Below are 13,598 nucleotides of genomic sequence, written 5' to 3'. Positions count from 1 at the left end.
CAAAAACCCAGGACAGAGGTTCAACTGGGGCTCAAGTCTCTAGCCCCTTAGAGGCAATAGGACAGCCTCTCAGTCAAACCCATTCAGAGGACCAACTAAGGTTTAAGTTTCCCAGCCCCTTGGGGCAATGGGGCAGCCTTCCAGTCAACTCCATTTCCCAACCTACAGTCATTCAGGTTTCCGTGCATTCAGCAGCTTGAGTCCATCAACTCAGACCGCCTTGACATCATGCCAGCTCACCCACACAGCTCTCAAATATCTACAGCTAATTTGGCCCTAGGTAGGTAAGCGACATCTTTCTGCCCAGATCCCATCTTGAGAGTTTTGTTTGGTGTCCTGTGGAAACCCTGGCCCACATCTGTGTGGCACCTCAGCTTGCTTTATCATGGTGCCCTGCTTCATAAGCCTAGGAAAACCTGAGTGTTCAGTCAATACTCTCCAATGCTCCAGGAGCATCTTTCCCCATTGCAGCAGTCAAAGTAACCTGGGGGGGGGGCCTTGGGTGAAAGACTGCATGCATTTCCTGACCCTCAATGACAAACTGGGGATGCCTGCTTTGTTGTTGTGGCAGTTGTGTGGAGGGCCATTAGTCTCACTTGAGCAATGTTTTGGGTGGCCTCTGTAAGCCTCTAAAGGAACAGGGGGACTGTGGGGGTCTCACAGGGGATCTCTGTAAGCCTCTGATGAGGAAAATTCCCTACATGGAAACTATAAGCCTCAAAAGGAGCAGGGGGGCTGTGAGTCTCCCATGGGCGATATCTGTAAGGCTCTGATGATCTAAGTTCCCTAACAAACCTCAAGCCTTTCAAATTTCTTAAATAATCATGGGTAATATACAGTCACTTTTCAGTGGCTCCAAAACCAAATTTCCTCCTAAATCTACTCCCCTTGGATGTTTAATCCACAGTCTTAGTAAACTTCAGTTAAAAGGGGGAAAATAAAAGGAAAAAAACTCATCCACTTTTGTAATACAATTTGCCTGTAGTATCCTTTAGAACAACAAAAATGCTGGCCAGAAAATGGCACTTTTGATTGGCAAATTCTCACTGAACTTAATAATTTTATTCAGCTCAATGACAAGTGGTCTGTAGCTTCTAATCTTAAACTGTTCCATCCTGGCTATCTTTATGCCACTCTGTTGCCTCCTACCAAATCCTCCTCCTTCACAAAAAAAGCCTTCTAAGTCTTCTGCTTTCCTTTCTACAAAAAAGTTAACCCTGAAAAGCCTTTAAACAGCTTCAGTTTCTTTAATCTTGCAAATCATCCCCCTCATAACTATACCCGCCCTCCCAATTCCTCTCCAACTCCTTCCACCCCCTCCCCTCATCCTTAACTCCTTCTCCTCCCTTCTCAGCCCATCACTCCTCACCTCACCCTGCTCATGTGCAGTCTGCTCACTGTCCACACTCCTCTTCCCCATCTCTCACTACAGCCCTCCTCTCCCAGGCATGCCTGGCACAACCAGAAGATAAATGAATAAGGTGAAAACTCCTCAAGTTACTGTCTCCTGCTGGTTTACTATTAACCCCTTCCTTTCCCAAACCTACCCCCATTCCTAACATTTAACCTCTGATTTACAAACACTAAATTTACATCCCAGTAAACTGCTTCAATATGTAAATAACCTCCTACTATGCAGCTCCCCTAAAACCTTACCACAAAAATAGTCACTCTCCTTAACTACCTCCAACAGAAAGAATCTAAAGTTTCCAAAAGTAAAAAACAATTTTCTAAGCCACAAGTCACTTACTTTGAAATTTCCCTCTCCCCTAACCAAAAAAAGACCCACTTATTTCTCTATTTAATGCAACATCAGGTAAGCCTAACTATTTAAAACCATGTTTTCAAATTCCCTAATCCATGTCTCATGGGCTGTAAAGCTCCCCTCAGCCATCCAGAAAATTTACCTAGAGCACCAGTACTAGGAAGCCAGGTGGAAGCACCTGGCACAGACAAACACCAAATGCATCTGAGCTGAGGTAGCATTGAAATTAAAACTTTCCCTGTGCTGGGTAAGTGTGTAATTTTTTATTTATTGTGTTCACTGTACTTTCTTTTGTTTCAATTAGTCTATTGTTTACTAAGGCTAATTAAGTTAATCCAAGAGTTGTGCATGCAAACTCAGTGGGTTTAAGCCCCATTAACTGTAACCCCAAATTTGTAGTCCTCATTTAAAATTTTGTGCAGTTTGCACAATTTGCATTTGTGTAAAAAAAAACAGTTAAACAGCTCCTACTCCTATGTTTTGTCTTTATAATTTCTTTTGCTATTGCTCAGCCATGGAAAACTCTTAAAATATGCCACCTATATCTCTCCTAAAAACTATTCTTAATAATTAGTCTGAATTTAGAAAGTATCATTAAAATTGTTAATGAGCTATAGCTGCAGCCAGCTAGCCTTTATGAGTGGTATGGCTAGCTATAGCAAACTGTCTCAAGAAAAATAAATCTGTAAGTTAAAAGAAAAGTTACAGTTTAAAAAAATATGTGGACTTCCACCTCTGCTTTAATATCAAAACTTCCAAAGCAATTAAATAAAAGAAATAATAATGTAAATGTGCTAGCCTATCAGTTTTTAAAATTAAGAAGTCAAAAAAGACCTAGTCAAAAGGGTCCTTACAAAAACCTAAAATTGCTGGAAGAACATCAAAATTAATTAATACAATTTAAAAATCAGCAAAAGTGCAAATTGTCAAACCAATGTCACAAAATAATATCTCTACTAAGGAGTCTGAAAAAAAGAACTTTGATTCCCTCTCTCTATAAAAAATGTTTTGTTTTAAATATTTGGCTTCATTCTAACAAGTTTGATTTTGGTGGTAATAACATGTTGTATAAAAGGTATAAAAAATGTTTTTCTAATTAAGAGAAAAAGAAAAGTGACTTTATCCTAAATGACTCATTGTTTAGGAATGTGGGGAGCCTGGATAGATACAAAAATTTGCAAAAGTTTGTAGAGTAGAAAATTTATTTCTGTGGCCAAGGTTAAAAGATAGATACAGAAGGCTGTAAAAAGTTTGTGAAAACAATTATTTCTGTGGTCAAAGTTAAAAAATGGTAAAAACTAGTAATTACATAGCTTAAAAATAGAGCCTTACAACTTAAAGAAAAAAGTAGTTTTATAAAATAAAATAGCATTGAATATTTTGGCCACCACCCAAAGCAGTAATTAATATCAGTGTTGTAAGCATGTACCTAAAAATTCATAAAATATAAAACCTTCCTCACTGTACTGCAAGCTCCTCACATTAAATTCTCCTGCTATTTTTATTTAAAAAAAAGAAAAACTTTCCTTAAATTATTGAGGTGTTATTTCTTAATAAAAGGTTGTAAAAGTGTTTTTCTAAGCAATCAGCATAGGATACAATGAGTCTCTTTTATCAAAATAACTTCTTGCACTTTATGTTATCATTATAATGTCCTTGATTGTTTATTTAAATTCTTGTATTAAGCACTCTACTTTTAAATTATTGTCTGTCCCTATACTCTTATTTGAATGAGAGGTTACTTAATGAAGCCCAAACTGGCTAAATGATGACCTAATAAGGCTCAGGCCTTTTCTAATAAAAACCATAGGTTTAAAGTGTAACAAACAAACCTGTAACACTAACACAAAGTCCCTCTAACAGCCTTGTTTAGCCAATAAATAAAACTATGTTTACTCATTTTATATTAAATACAACTTTGTAAATGTATAAAAGTATTATTTGTTTTCTAAGCTATCCATGTCTCAAATAAATGTATCCATCAATTACTTAGTAATCACTGTAGTAAACCTGGAATATATAGAGAAAACTTAATATCTTCACTTAAACTTGTCATCAAACCTCAAATATTTAACAGTATTAAGTTAGCACACTACATTAATAATAATACTTTGCCAAGTAATTAAGTTATAAAAATATATACTGCTTCAAACCTAATAACTTTTAACATTTTACTTTCTCAGGGTCAAACCTTAAAGAATATCTTTTATTTCCAACAGTTACAAAGAATTTGTTCTTTCACCTTGGGAAAAAATGTAAATAAACTACTAAAAAATAATTGAATTCATATAATATAAGTTGCACAAGAAACATTTAGACAATCTTATAAGAATTAAAAACTTCTAACTTCTTTTCTTTACTGATGTGCATAACATCAAACAAAAATATAGTAATGCTAATTATAATTGCAGTTATTTTAACGTGTTATCTGTCACAAAAAAAGCCAAATGTCCTTGTAAATTACATTGTTTTACTCTAATTCTTCTCTAAAAGTGCTTGCAGTTAGCCACAAGTCAAAGTTTCATCTTCAACTATAACAAAGAAAAACTTTTTAAAAAGAAGAAAGGTAAGTATATAAATTATGTTCTACCCATTATCTAACAGAACCCTAGTAAAAATGTAAAGAAAAACTAGACCTCTATCTTAATTAAAGTGCTTGCATGTTTAAACCAAGCCCCTAGTACTATGCTTGCATGCTCTCTCCCCATTAGAGTTATTGGTAAGACCCATTTCTGCGGTCCCTAAGCTATAGGGTGTCACCCACATCACATGGACGTGCTCCAGAAGTAAATGGACACGTGCTGTTACTGCAAACACCTTTTGCTACAGACACCTTTGCCTCTGCCTGCCAGAAAAGGCTCAATCACTTTGGCTTTTCAGTGAACACTGCCTCCAGACTGACTCTGCTGCATAGTGTCAGAGGGCACCATGAAACAGCCCAATGGAACCCTAAAGTCCACTGTCCTGTTCCCCAGAAGACCAACGATGCACAACCACAACAACCGTACAAAGAAGATACCTCCTGGAGCTGCAATTGCCAGTGTGATGTGGTTAAAACCTAAAAACATAATTAGCACTAAAGCCTGCTCCTATGAGGGGACAGCATGTATGGTACCGTAAACTTAACACCCAATGCGGCTCAGGAAAAAAACTTAAGCATTCATTAGCATTCAGTGCTATACATATATACCACATAAATATAACAATGTCTCTTCAGTACTAAATCATGTGCAAAAGAATAATAATGTTAAAATTATAATAAACTAAATGCATTTTCTAAGTGGATAATGAATTTACTATAAAATAGAAAATAGCCCTCATAACCATAGTTTTATTCTGTTTGTCATTTGCTTATCTTATTATTGCCTATATTGTATCTGTGAGTTTATATCCAAAACATCTTCCAAATTAATATAAAAACCTATTCACCCTTGCTCAGCAAAAAGCAGTTAGAAGAAAAAAACCTCCACCCACTTTCCCTTTTATAAGAGATGCTCACAAGATACCATTTCTTAAAAATAAATAAAGTCTCATAAAAAAAGGAAAATTTAAAAGCTAAGTAAATACAAAATATTCAATATAATTCTTTAGCTAAAAAATGGTTACTATAGTCCTCAATAGCCAATAGAGAAAAAGAAAAAACTGTTTATTAAAATTACTTCCTCAAGCAGCTTTATTATTCTAACCAGTTATTCTGACCATAAAAGGCCCTTATTAGCATAACTTGCTGTTGCTCTAAACTCAACAACAAAAACTTATTCTCTACTCCCAAAAACTTTCCAAGCATTGCCAGTGGTAAAATATGAGGGATGTAACCATATAGTCTCATAATCAAGAACTTTAAAAGCAAGGCTAAATTAAAAAAAAAAAAAAAAAAAAACAATAACAAGAAAATGCTAACCAAACAGCTTTCTCTCTTCTGCCTAGTTAAAAAATTTTCTATCAAACTTTCTTTCATTCTTTTCCATGCCTCTACAAGCTATTCTACTCCCCCTTATTGGGCCATTAATTATCCTTATATTAATTTTTCTTTTTGTTCCTTGCCTCTTGCAATGTCTCATTAAATTTATCAATAGGTCAGCAGCAGCTGTGACTTACCAGCAAAATTCCAAAAACATACTCTTGCTACAACAAAAAATTGAAAATTTGCTCCTGCTGCAGCAAAAGCCTCACTACCAGCCAGTTCCAGAAAAAGATATCCAAACATCAATCTAATAATGCTAAAGCTTAGTTCAAAACAACTCTTCTCCAACTCCATCCAAATCCAGCTGGAAGTAGCTAAGAGATGAGTGCAACATCCCTTTCCCCTACAAAGGTTGTTTCCAGCTAAGTTAAAGCATTAACCCAAAATTCTACCCAAACCCATACAAATTTTTTATTAAAAATAAAAGGCAGGAATGCCAGACCCCAGAAAAAAAGAGTCTAACATTTAAAAGGAGTTTCTAACCCAGGGGCCCCACAGCTTATCTCACAGAAAACAGGTGCCCCATAGACTAAAGAATGAAGGCTGTTCAAGGCTGTTCAAGGCTGTTCCAGCCACAGTGGTGCCTCAAGGTGGGCAAGGCAAGGTCAGATATGCCCATAAGATGAACAACCAAAAAGGTCTGCTCTCCCTAGGTAGATAATGCAGCTGCTTTCCTAAAAAGAATATTGTCTCAGAATTCTACAAACCAATCAGCCCAAAACTAGATAGGCATTCACCCAATCAAGGCACAGAACATCACAGCAGACACCCTACCCAACATGGTTTCCTTTTTTCATTAAAAAATGCTGCTTTCAGATAGAGAATGGGAGCCACTATCTTTTTCTTCTTTTCTGCTGGCTCCCATTTGCTTTCTTTCTCTAATAAATCTTAAACTTTATACTTAAACTTTGACTCACTGCGTTGTGTGGATTTTTGAATGGCTCTGAACCTAATATATGTGTATATGCATGTGTCAGCAGACACACATGTATATAATTATTCTGTCAGTGGAGAGGGCCCAGAGTTCCTGGAAGCAAGGAGCAAGTATATAGTTTGTGATAGGTATAATTTTTCTTAATATGACCCTCTATTATTAGCTTATAGTAATATGTCATACATTTGTCTACTTCAGGAGAGAGATTTCTAATATTTGTACAGTTAATCACAGACATTGTCCACCACAAGATTCAGTGTTTTATACATTCCCATCTTTTAAACTCCAACTTTCCTTCTGGTGACATACATGACTTAAGCTCCCCATTTCCACCACATTCACATGCCATCCAGCGCTGTTAGTTTTTCTCACAACATGCTACCATTACCTCTGTCCACTTCCAAACACTTAGGTTCAGCCTAGTTGAACATTCTGCTCATAATCAGCAACTGCTCCCCATTTTTAGCCTCATTCTATATCCTGTTAACTTATATTCATGTCTATGTGTTTACATATTAAAATTAGTTCATATCAGTGAGACCATGCAATATTAGTCCTTATGTGTCTGACATATTTCACCCAATGTAGTGTCCTCAAGATTTCTTCATCAACCCATTTTTAGAAGGTTTTGTTCACCCACTATACTTTCCATCCAAAGTAAATAATCAATGGTTCCCTGTATAGAACATATTTGTGTATTCACCACCATCATGACTATCTATATAAGGACATCTCCATTTCTTCCACAAAGAAGGAGGAAGAGACAAAGAAGGTAGATGAAACATATCCCCAAATTGCCAGAGAGGAGAGACAGCTGAGGAGTTCAGGCAAAGGCATTTATTCTAAGAGTGGAAAGGAGCCTGCCTGGGCATCACACAAAGTGATGTCTGCACTGCCCTGGCAGGGAGAGTGCATTATATAGACAGGTTTGTGCACATGGGAACCTGTGGGGGGAGGAGGAGGAGGAAGAGAAATTTGTAGCAAAAAGTTTCTTAGTTGATGTCAGTCCTGGCCTGTATGGTGGGGGGTATTCTTTTATTGCCATGGGCTGTTTTCTGTCAAGGTCTTGGAGGCTGGTGCTATCTTTCTGCTGTACTTGAGGAGGCTGGACTTATCACTTTGTGTGCTGCCCAGGTGGTCTCCTTTCCACTTTCAGAATAAATGCCTTTGCCTGAACTCCTCAGCTGTCTCTCCTCTCTGGCAATGGGGGAAATTTTCATTAGAGAGGAAAAAGAAAAACAAAAAGAAAGGAAAAAACATGAAAGCAAAAAATCAATTAAAGAAAAGATATTAAACTAAAGTAGAATAAAAGAGTCAAACAACATCACCAATGCCAAGGGTCCCATACACTTCCCTTATGTACTCCTCTTATAGGCATTTATGTTTGGTATATTTCTTTTGTTACATTAAAGGAAGCATAATACAAAGACTCTATTAACTGTAGTCTCTAGTTTGCATTGATTTTATTTTTCCCTCAATACCACCCTGCTTTTAACACCTTGCAAAGTTGATGTTCATTATTCCATCTCATGTAAAAATCATATTTGTACATTTTATCACAATTTTTGAGCACTCTCAGTTTCACTGAGTTGTACAGTCCCAGTCTTTATCTTTCCTCTTTCCTTCCAGTGTCACACATGCTCCTAACCTTCCTCTTTCAACCATACTGTCTCAGCCCAAGAGGGCCATGCCAGTCCAAAGACCAAAGAACACAATGAGCATTTTCTGATTCATGAACTTTTATTCAGGGTTTTCTTACAGGGTGAAAAGTGGAGAGATCATGACAGCTCTCTCAGGCTGGGCATGCATCATGTTTGCAGGGAAGATGACCAAGCAATGCAAAAAGGACAGGAAGCCTTTTATAAGGGTCTAAGACAAAGGCCTTCCTAAGGGTGGGGGGATCATAGATGCAGGAATAGTTCATTTTGACTTGGGGGGTGGTGAAGGAAGGATTAGAATGACACTTGAACAATTACATTTTGCTTTTTGTGAGACTAAGAGCCTCTCACTTCCTGCCTGCTTGCATAAAGTTACATTCTAATGTCAATTTACCCTTTTTTTCTTTACTGGCTTAGAAAGACAATAGGTTAAACATTTAGCTGCCTAGATCATGCAGACTGCTGTGCACCAAAGATCTGCAGGTCTGTTTTGCTCAGGCCATGGGTTGCTACACATACTCACAGTCACCTTTGTTCAGTGTACTTACATTGCTGTGCTTCCATCACCAAAAATTGTGTTCCAAACCTCTCACTCCTGTCTTTTCCTGTCTGTCATAGTGCTCCCTTTAGTATTTCCTATAGCACAGGTGTCTTGTTCACAAATTCTCTCATTATCTGTTTGTCAAAGAATATTTTAAACTTTCCCTCATATTTGAAGGACACTTTTGCTGGATATAGGATTCTGGGTTGGTGGTTTTCCTCTTTCAGTATCTTAAATATATCACACCACTTCCTTCTGCCTCCAAAGTTTCTACTGAGAAATTTGCATGTAGTCTTCTCAAACTTCCTTTGTAAGTGATGGATAATTTTTCTCTTGCTGCTTTCAGGATGCTGTCTTTGTCTGTGACATTTCTTCATCTGATTAAGGGCCTTGGCATAGGTCTATTTGAACTATTCTGTCTCTAGTCAGCAAAGCATAGAGGAGTAGTAAGAGCATTTTGTTTCCCCAACATTTTCAGTAAAAAATCACTATTTTTTATAACAAACATGAAATAGTTAATTTAATGCATTTACATTTACATGATAGATCCTTGTGTCCAAATTTGCATTGCTATGTTCTACTTTCCAGCAGAGTTTTCAGTTACATGGAAATAGAAAACCAAACATGTGTTTCAGAAATTTACCTACTGGGACTCTCAGAAGATACTGTTTTGCAGCCCCTCCTCTATGCACTTATTCTGAAGATGTACCTGGTCACTTTCATTGGGAACAAGCTCACCATCCTGTCCATCATCCCAGACTCCCACATCCACATGCCCATGTACTTCTTACCCTCTAAGCTGATTTGTGGATTTTGATTTCACCTCCAGCAATGTCTCAAAGATGATGATGAACATCCAGATAGAAAGCAAAATCATAACTTAGAAAAAATACCTCGCCCTGATGTACTTTTTATGGTTTTTTGGAGGATTAGACAACTTCCTCCTATCCACAATGGCCTATGACTACTTTGTGGCCATCTGTTACACCTTGCACTACACAGTCATCATGAACCCCCAGCTCTGTGGTCTCCTGCTGCTGTCATCCTGCATATTGATTGATCTGGACACTCTTTTACATGGCTTAATGGTTTTGTGGTTGTCTTTTTGTACCATTTTGGAAATCCTCCACTTTTTCATGAACTCAATCAAGTGGTACAACTTGCTTGTTCTGATACCTTCCTCAATGAACTAGTGATGAACTTTGCAGCTGGACTGGTGGGTATTATTCCTCTTACTGGTATCCTTTTCTCTTATTCTAAGATTGTATCCTACATTTGGAGAATTTCATCAGCTGGGGGCAAGTATATAGCACTTTCCACTTCTACAGCTCACCTCTCAGTTGTGTCCTTGTTTTATGGACAGGTCTTGGAGCATACCTCAGTTTTACTGCTACTCAAAATTCAAGGGCAAGTGCAATAGACTCAGTGATGTACACAGTGGTCACTCCCATGCTGAACCTCTTTATCTAGTCTTATAAACAAGGACCTAAAACATGCCTTAAAAAATCTTCCCAGTGGAGAGATAGTCTTTTTATTAAAGCATCTTTTGTATCAAGTTTAGAAATTTGTTCATGGTTAACAGAGGTCAAACACTGGTAGATCTAAATGTAGATTTTTTCTTAGTTTCTGGAAAGGTAATCCATTATTTGCCCAATATTCAGAATGCTAACTCTTTAATTTTTATACATCAAAACACCTGTTTCTTCTGTATTCTTAGTAAACCTTTTTACTTCTCTGATTGTGCTCCATAGATTGAGTATTGAAACAGAACACACTGCCTGGATTTCAGCAGTAAAATATTTAAATATGTAATTGTGTACATATAAAATTAAAGGAATAGCTGGAAGGATAAAGATGTACTGCAGTCCCTGCCAGATGAAAGCAAGTGCTCTTGTGTCATATGCTTTTGGTTAAAAATCACTTGTCATATCAAAGACTGTGCAGCTGTTACCAGGATTTCTGCTAATCCACTCAAGAGAGAGGTCACTTCCTGAACTGGAGTCACCATTTGATTTAGTTTACAATAATCCAAATTCAATCTCTGATATATTATTTTCTCCTGCACAAACCCCAAGGTAAGTTAGGTTAGGATGTAATCAACATTACAACTCTGGTTCCTTCAAACATTGATGGTGTCCCTAATCTCTATGTTTTATCCAGCCTTGTAAAGTTGCTCTTTAAAAATTATTTTGTTTGGTGGGGACAAATTTCAGGAAATTTCCCTTGGCACTCCCTACAATACTAGTCCTCATTTACAGATCCTAAAAACCAATGTGTTTTGCCCATAGCCAACTATGTCTTTTCAGCTATTAATCCTAAATATTAGGAAATAATATCAGGATCTTAGGTAGACCTACTGTGCTCTTTGTGAGGAAGAATAAGGCAAATCCTTCATTTATCACCTTGCCATAGAGACATCATTTTGTATCACACACCAGAGTGGCATTTTGAGATTGGTAATCACTCTGAACTAATGTCCAATTTTGAAAAAATATATAGTAATTTTGTTTTACTCCTTTCCCATTCTTTGACAAAATTGTGAATTCATCTTATTTTGTATTTCCTCAAGTCATAGACTGGACCCAGTTTTTGAGTTATAACCACATCAGAAAACACATTCTGTAATTTTCAGAAAATAGAGATTTAGTTCATGCAGTCCTGGAAAATTTCTCATTTCTGATTGTGTCATAATGTTAGAATTGAATATCCTTAGCTTGTCATTAAAAAAAATCTAACCAGTGCAAGTAACAGCCTTACCTCACTCCATGTTTCTTGAATTATGATTCCCAGAAAAACCATTTATCAAATAAATCAGTTTGCCAAATCTTCCCTGGTCATTTCTTTAGGGATTACTGCAAACTATATGTTGTGAATGCTATGCATACACCAGTGGTATACATTTAACCAATGGAAATAGTGGCATTGTTGTCCTTAAGCCCAACAAGTTGACATATCAATTTCCATATTCCTATCCTGAAAAATCTGTATTTTGCAATTCAGTTATATCCGATAGTTTAACTCTATAGCTTATATTCTTTAAGCAGAAATCTCTGCTTGAAAAAAATTATCTTTAAGAATGTTGAGAAGAAACTTAATAAAAATGTACTAGCAAAATTGTTGATGAAACTAGAGGTATGCTTTTCCAGTAGTTGGAAGCTTAGAAAACACTGAAAAGCAATCCAGAGAGGAAAGCTGATACTTCTGTTATCATCAGGAACATTTTGTAATTGAGAAGACGCCATGGAAATAGTTGGATCCACAAACACATGGCATTTTCTGCAATATGAGAAGAAAGAATCTCTTGACTTAAGTATTGGTTAATAGGTACTCCATCTGCTAGTTCACCCTCTAGAGTACAGGAACACAAACCAGAAGGAGGGAGAAATGGCTGCTAAGATCCAGTCCACCTTACTCACCTCACACCATGTCAAGTAGACTCAATGGTGGATGCCAAAATTACTTTACTTAGTGTAATTTAGGAGAGAGGGTGATTGTAACTCTTTCAAATTTCCTAGGCCTTTTCCCTGTTTTCTTTCTGATAAACATAGTTAGTACGTAAGTTCTTAGAATGGACATTTTGTAGAGAATGTTATGGGTGAGTGATGGATATTATTAGAACTCTGCCATATACAGCTATATCTTTACTTAATTTATCATTCTTGTACCTCTACTTTTCTCTCAGAAGAAAAATATTCCTGAATTTGGTCAGTAATATTTTACTCTTTTGCAGTACCCTTAAAATATGTGATAACAATAATCATTCATTCTAAATGGAGAGGATAAATTTGTTCTAATGCAAAACTAAATTTTATTCTAGAAGAATGTATAAATAGCTACTAGAAAAAAATAATCAAATTGCTATTGGTGAAACTTAAGATATAAGATATACAAGAAACAAATGACCAAATGAATAAAGTATGCCTTGTCTTACACTAATTACCCCTTATGTAAATGAAAAACTCTGCAGTCAGAAGACAAAGATTGGCAGAATGGATGAAAAAGCATGATGCAACTATATGTTGCTTGCAATAGAAAACTTAGACCCAAAGACACAGATATTTTGAACATGAAAAGATGGAAAAAATATTTCAAGCTATTAGTAACCAAAAGAGAGCTGGATTGGCTATACTGATATGGGTAAAATGGACTTTAAAGTCAAAATCAGTTGCATGAGACAGTGAAGGGCAGTACATATTAATAAATGTGCCAATGTACTAAGAAAATTTAACAAATATAAATATATATGAATGTAATCAACAAACTGCAGAATAGATGAAGCAAATTTTGGCAAAACTTAAGGGAGAAGCAGATAGTTGATAACTAAGTATACAATTTTCATTAATGGATACAACATCTAGAAAAAGATTGATAATGAAACAGAAGATTCACATAATAACATAAACAATCTAGACCTAACAGATAAATACAGAACATTACAACCAACAAAAGGAGAACATGTATTTTACTCAAGTATATATGTATCATTCTCCAGGATTGACTACATATTAGATAACAATACATCTCATTAAATTTAAGAAGATTGGAATTATGCAAACCATCATCTCTGAACACAATGAAATAAACCTAGAAAATAATAACAGAAGAAAACTGGAAAATACACAAATATGTGGGAGTTAAACAATGCCCTTTTAAACAATCAAAGGCTCAAAAAAATCAAAATGGAAATCAGGAAATATCTTGAGACAAATATATCAAAACTTATGATATGCAGAGAA

At 36.2% G+C, this 13,598-nt stretch overlaps 1 protein-coding gene and 1 pseudogene across 3 annotated transcripts in view; both read left to right on the top strand.

Annotated features, from left to right (window-relative positions):
- Nucleotides 1–13,598, top strand: part of LOC119520537 (zinc finger protein 596-like) — an 803,197-nt gene that overhangs the window by 246,868 nt on the left and 542,731 nt on the right. The gene's annotated exons all lie outside the window — the stretch shown is intronic.
- On the top strand, nucleotides 9,666–10,332 carry LOC119520169 (annotated as a pseudogene).

Source organism: Choloepus didactylus, chromosome 25 (assembly GCF_015220235.1).
Source record: "Choloepus didactylus isolate mChoDid1 chromosome 25, mChoDid1.pri, whole genome shotgun sequence".
Taxonomy (NCBI): domain Eukaryota; kingdom Metazoa; phylum Chordata; class Mammalia; order Pilosa; family Megalonychidae; genus Choloepus; species Choloepus didactylus.
Note: the sequence above shows the minus strand (reverse complement) of the source record. Positions and strands in the feature narration are given on the sequence as shown.